Here is a 6,568-nt window from a genome sequence, read left to right on the forward strand (position 1 = left end):
GTGTACAGTTTTGGTCTCCTTATTTAAGGAGGGTATATTTGCATTGGAGGCAGTTGAGAGAAGGTTCATTGGATTGATTCCTGTGATGAAGGTGTTGTCTTATGAGGAAATTTGAGCAGGTTGGACCGATACTCATTGGAGTTGAGAAAAATGAAAGGTGAACGTATTGAGACATATAAGATTCTGAGGGGGCTTGACAGGGTAGATGCTGAGAGGATGTTTCCTCTCGTGGTGGAATCTAGAACGAGGGGACATAGTTTCAGATTTAGGGGTTTTTCATTTAAGAAGGAATTTCTTCTCTCAGAGGGTCATTAATCTTTGGAATTCTTTACCGCAGAGAGCAGTCATTGAATGTCTTCAAGATTTTTATCTGCAAGAGAGCCAAGGGTTATGTGGGCAGGCAAGAAAGTGGGATTGAGGTCATGATCAGGTCAGCCATGATCCTATTGAATGGCGGAGCAAGCTCGAGGGGCCAAATGGCCTACTCCTGCTACTAGTTCTTCTGATCTTATGTTCGTATGATCTCATTGCATCTTGGTCCAAACAGAGACGTAAGAGTGGAATTCCAGAGGAGAGGTGAGTGTGATTGCCCTTGAGTGAGTGTGGCATCAAGGATCCCCAGCAAAATTGAAGTCAATGGGAATCAGGGGGAAAACTCTCCACTTGTTGAAGTCATACCTCGCACAAAGCAAGATGTTGTGGTTAGTAGAGGCCAATCATCTCAGCCCAGGACATTGCCTCAGGAGATTTTCAGGGTAGTGTCCGAGACACAAACATCCCAGCTGTTTCATTGACGACTTTCTCTTCAACATAAGTCAGAAGTGGGAATGTTAGATGATGATTCACAACTCTTCAGTCTGTGCCTGCAAGCAGCAAGACCTGAACAACATTCAGGCTTGAGCTGATAAGTGACAAGCAACCTTCTGGCCACACAAGTGCCAAGCAGTGAACATCTCCAATGAGAGAGAAAAAAAATCTACCTTTTGATATTCAGAAGCATTATCATCGTTAAATCCCCCACCATCAACATCTTGACCAGAAACAGAACTGGACCAGTCACATCTATGCTGTGGCTATAAGCGCAGGTCAGAGATTACGAATTCTGCAGCAAGTATCTCACCTCCTGACACCCCAAATCCTGTCCACCATCTACAAGGCACAAGTCAGGAGTGTGATGGAATACATCCCACTCAACAACACTCAAGAAGCTCAACACCATCCAGGACAAAGCAGCGCACTTGATCGGCACCTAACCCACCACCTTAAACATTCAATCCCCCCACAACCAGTAAACAGTGGCTGCAGTGTGTACCATCTCCATATGCACTGCAGCAACTCGCCAAGTATCCTTCAACAGCACCTTCCAAACTCGTGACCACTACCACCTCGAAGGACAAGGGCAGCAGATGCATGGGAACTCACTACCTGCAGGTTCCCCTCCAAGACACTCACCATCCTGACTTGGAACGATATCGCCATTTCTTCACTGTTGTTGGGTCACAATCCTGGAACTCCCTCCCCAATAGCACTGTGGGTGTTCCTGCACCATATGGACTGCATCAGTTCAAGAAGGCAGCTCTCCACCACCTTCTCAACGGCAATAGGAATGGGTAATAAATGCTAGCCTTATCAGCGATACTCACACCCAAGAATGAATAAAAACCAAATCACTCTCCACAGATTCCCCCACAATCTGGGCTTGGACATTTACTTCAGGAGCACAGAGCTTTATATCACTGCAACATGAGTTCCAATCTTCATATTCTGTTCACTTTTCACATTATTTTCTACCAGTCCACTAGCTTTTATTAATTCAGTATTCGGGTCTCTGCTCCTCCACCGTTTCTAACATCTCACCTCTTACAAAAAAACACTCTGATCTATCGTAGGTAGTAGATGACCCCTCATTTCAAACTCCATCTGCCAAAGCATTGCTCACTCACTTAATCTATCAAGAAGATTTGAAAATAAATTTCTTGCCAAAGGATAATTTTCTGCATCTGCTCCCTCGCCATTTGCTTTTCCCATTTGTCTTTCACTTGGTGCAAATCGAGAGAAACTAAAGATGGAAGGAAGGAGGGGAGGAAAAATCCTGCTCTGTTTCGTGATCCCTATTTGATCTTCATTCCAGTGCAGTTTGGGTGAAGAATTCCAATTGTCTGTCTCAATTTTAATAAAGTATAACCAATTCTGGAATCACTGTCCGGACATTGACAAGAACAGGTTTCGAGGCTGACTTTAAACATCAACAATACACTAAACAGTTCATAAACTAGCGACAAGGATGGGATTTGAACCCACGTGTGCAGAGCACAATGGATTAGCAGTCCATCGCCTTAACCTCTCGACCACCTTGTCAGTTGCAGGAGCACAGTTGTCACATTCAGCAGAGTTCCTGGCTGTGCAGCCAGCTGTGCAATGATGGAAATATATCTTCTGCAAGGAAATGAAGTTGGGAATGGAGCGGTGTGAAACATTACCAGACCATGTCCAACACGTTTCTACTCGGTGTGAAAACCCACCACGGAAAGACTGGAACATACAATCATTTCAACACATCATGATTAACATCACTCAGACACCTGAACCATTAGGTCACTGATGAAGTCATGATGACCGAATTACTCATGAAATGACAACTGAACCAACTGACTGGAAGAACTGCTTAAACTCCACATGATCAGCGAGGCACAGCCTCAGTCGGACTTGTCGGGTGGTGTAAACAGATATCACTGCTTCTGATCTTCACCAGAACAGAGAGTGAGATGTAACATTGATCATCAAACAGACTGTGAAAGCAGACAACAGAATAAAACACATGGAGAGACACTGTGGAATAACAAATAGATTTGTTTGGAATGTTGAAATTTTGATTGGAATGGATAAAACACCAGAAACAGCAGATTAAAGTGGGATTCTCATCATTATATTGATCTGGGACAGAAAAGAGAAACTGATGGAAAGAAGAGAAGAAGGAAGAAAAGAAAGGATGGAACTGTTCAATTTTTTCAGTTTTTTCACTCGCCCATCAAAGCTGATAAAAAAAGTTGCAAATAACAGAGAATTTCACCAAAAAGGGAGATTAAATGTTGCTGAAACCTTGGATCGAAGGATGCTCCAACAGATCACCTGTTTAACTGTCTCCTCACCAGGGGATTTCAATCAGTCAGCAATATTATTCTCTACTTTTTTTGTTAATTGGTCCCAGAACTGTCACTTGGAATTAATATCTGTGTTCCGACTCCTGAATAATAAAATTGTGAGTTTCTCGATATTTTCTGGACACAGTTCCTGCTGAAAGAACTAAGAACTCTTTTCTAATTTGCACAATACTCGATACACACTCATCAAGCCTGCTAAGCTAGCATCCTTGGTGCTGCTCTCTCTTCTCCCAAACTTCATCTCATGTGACTGTGACATCATCACTCAGACACTGGGAGGGGTTGATCCCACTATCTTCAACATTAACCCTTTACATCCTTGTACCACACTGTCTGTCCAAAGAAAATGGGTGGAGGGAACTTCCTTCATTTATCAAAACACCAACAGCAGCACAGTGGCACAATGGTTAGCACCGCAGCCTCACAGCTCCAGCGACCAGGATTCGGTTTTGGGTACTGCCTGTGTGGAGTTTGCAAGTTCTCCCTGTGTCTGTGTGGGTTTCCGCCGGGTGCTCTGGTTTCCTCCCACCTCCAAAAGCCTTGCAGGTTGGTAGGTAAATTGGCCATTGTAAATTGTCCGCAGTGTAGGTACGTGGTTGGAGAATGTTGGGGATGTGGTAGAGAATATGGGATTAATGTAGGATTAGTATAAATGGGTGGTTGCTGGTTGGCACAGACTCGGTGGGCCGAAGGGCCTGTTTCAGTGCTCTTTCGCTAAATAAGAAAAGTAAAATAAAAGCTACCAGTCGTAAATCAACTCAAACCCATCAGAAAGATAGAGGGAGACTGTCAGAGAACTTCCTGCATCCAGTCCTGACCCTGTCACACTCAGCAGCTTCTCACCCAGACCCCACTCTCATCAACACTGAACATTGTTACCAAGACCCTTCAAATGCTGTTTATAAAAGGTAGAAAAATTCAAACTTCATCACAGCTCGATTGCATAGAACAAAGTTTAATATCTTCTCGTCATCACTCGGTAACCACATGAGACAGTCCTTAAATCAGTAGCATAAATTATCAGCTGTAAGAATGTTTGTCATTGGGTTGAATCATTTCTGTGTGAGGAATGTTCCAGCATCATAAACCAGGGGAACGTGTTGACTGAGCTGTGTCTTCATCTCTTCTGGACAGTTCACCCTTCATTCTGCTCTGATTCACTTTCCCAAAGCGAATCTACAGATTCTCAAATCCAGAGACTGGGTTTTCTTATTTTGTTCCTTTTGATTTTTCTTGCTCCTGAATGATAACATATTCCAACCTCGGATCAACCTTGCCCTGTGTCCCAGTCTCGGTTAAAAGCGACAAATAAAGGCACCAACATTCTGAAACATACAACACGGTCACATTCTGCTTCAGTGAGATTAATGCTGAGGCAGTTTCCGTGTCGAATGCGATTGTGAACAAATTTCTCTCAAGGAAATTGTGAGTGATCAAGCATTTGCACTGAATTTCTGTGCAAGAAGGGACAGTTTCAAACAGCCATTCCCAAATCACTTCCTTCACAAAGACAAAGACTGTGCTGTCTTAACGTGTGAATCAACTTCACAAACAAATTTGAACTCGAAGTTCAGGAGAAGACAGAGATGTGAATGATTGACAGTGTAATCTTTAAATTATAATTTTCCGTTTCTTCGTTGAAGTGAGGCTCAACCCTAAGCCACTGGAGATCGCGGAAAGCTACAAACTTGGATCCAGAAATCAGAAAAGTAGTGAAACAGTTGGTGAGTACATTGTGACACTGAAGAATTTATCACCACATTGCAACATTGGCACATTCTTAGACCGTACATTATGAGACAGATTTGTGCTTATATTGGTGGATGAGGAAAGATACTAAACACACAAAATCCCAATTTGAGCTAGAGTGTAAGATTGCTCTTTCCACAGAGATAGCATCAAAGAATGCTCGTGAATTGTGTCCTATGCCAGTGACAGTAACACACTTCAGAGGAACTTAATCACACAGGTAAAATGGGCTTTCACACAACAGATAAAATTTTACACAGAAAATTGTGAAGTGATACAGTTTGCAAGGAAGAATGAGACAATGTACACCAATCTTTTTTGATCAAGGTTTGAAAAGGTTGCTAAGAGCAAACAGGACACTTGGCTTTATGAATAGAGGCATAGAGTAAAAGCAAATAAGTTATTCTAAACCTTTATAAAACACTGGGGCTGAATGACCTACTCCTGCACCTCCACGGAAAGCTTCCACTCCAGGCTCAGACACCCTCTTCAGGATCACTCTCCATACATCCTGCCATTCCACGCACGGATATCTCCCTCAGGATCAGATCACAGCTCCACAGTCCTGCCACATCCAGTCGTGAATGGTGGTGGATAATTAAATAACTAACAAGATGAGGAGGCTCCAAAAACATTCACATCCTCAATGATGGTCGTGCTGAGCACGTCAGTGCAAAAGATGAAGCTGAAGCATTTGCAACCATCTTCAGTCAGAAATATTAAGTGGATTTGATCTGTGCTAATTTCAGCTCCTCATGCTCGCTGGTGCCTTGGTTCTCTGGTGCTAATTTCAGAGTAAATCATGCAGCTTGACAATTGGAGCCAAAGAAAAAGACACAGGAGAGGTTGAAAGTGCCAAAACCTGGGATTGAACCAAGAACTGTTTATCTGTGAGTACAGCACGACCTCAACAAAGCTATTTCAACAACACACGAAAGCCACCATTCTGTCACTGCTTTGGAAGACAATATATACATTAAAGTGTTTGTAAAAAGTTACAGAACACAACATGTGAGTAATAGTCCCCATTGTTTTCTCAGTACTGATGGATTGTGAAGTGGGACACAGCCAGAAGTCCCACTGTGCCACACTGACCCTGAGCTGTGAGTGAAATGAGATAAAGTTCAATCTTTAGCAGAGAGATTCTGGAGAGAGGTAAGAGTCCTGAATGAAGGAAAGACTTTCTGACACAATAAAAGCAAAATACTGCAGATGCTGGAAATCTGAAATTAAAACAAAAAGTGCTGGAAATACTCAATAGCTCTGGCAGCACCTGTGGAGAGAGAAACAAAGTTAACGTTTCTGGTCTGTGACCTTTCATCAGAACTGACACAGGTTAGAAAAGAATTAGGTTTTAAACAAGTGAAGGGGAGGGGCATGTGGGAGAGAACAAAAGGGAAGGTGTTTGATAGAGCAGAGGGCAGGAGAGATTAAATAACAAAGCTGTCCTGGGACAAAGTGTGTTAATGCTTGTGGTTGCCTGACACCAGTCATGCTCTGATGTTATTGAACACAATGTTCAATCCACAAGGCTGTAGAGTGCCGAATCAAAAGGTCGGGTGCTGCTCCTCGAGCTTGGGTTGATTTTCACTGGAACACTGGAGCAGGCCAAAGACAGAAATGTTGACATGAGAACAGGGGGGAGTGTTGAAATGGCA

The 6,568-nt window shown here is 43.0% G+C and overlaps 1 non-coding gene across 1 annotated transcript; it reads right to left on the reverse strand.

Annotated features, from left to right (window-relative positions):
- Nucleotides 1–2,276: 2,276 nt before the first annotated feature.
- Nucleotides 2,277–2,358, reverse strand: trnas-gcu (transfer RNA serine (anticodon GCU)). The gene has a single exon. It is a non-coding gene; the product is annotated as a tRNA-Ser (tRNA).
- Between the last annotated feature and the right edge of the window lie 4,210 nt (nt 2,359–6,568).

This window comes from Heterodontus francisci, unplaced genomic scaffold (assembly GCF_036365525.1).
Source record: "Heterodontus francisci isolate sHetFra1 unplaced genomic scaffold, sHetFra1.hap1 HAP1_SCAFFOLD_184, whole genome shotgun sequence".
NCBI lineage: Eukaryota > Metazoa > Chordata > Chondrichthyes > Heterodontiformes > Heterodontidae > Heterodontus > Heterodontus francisci.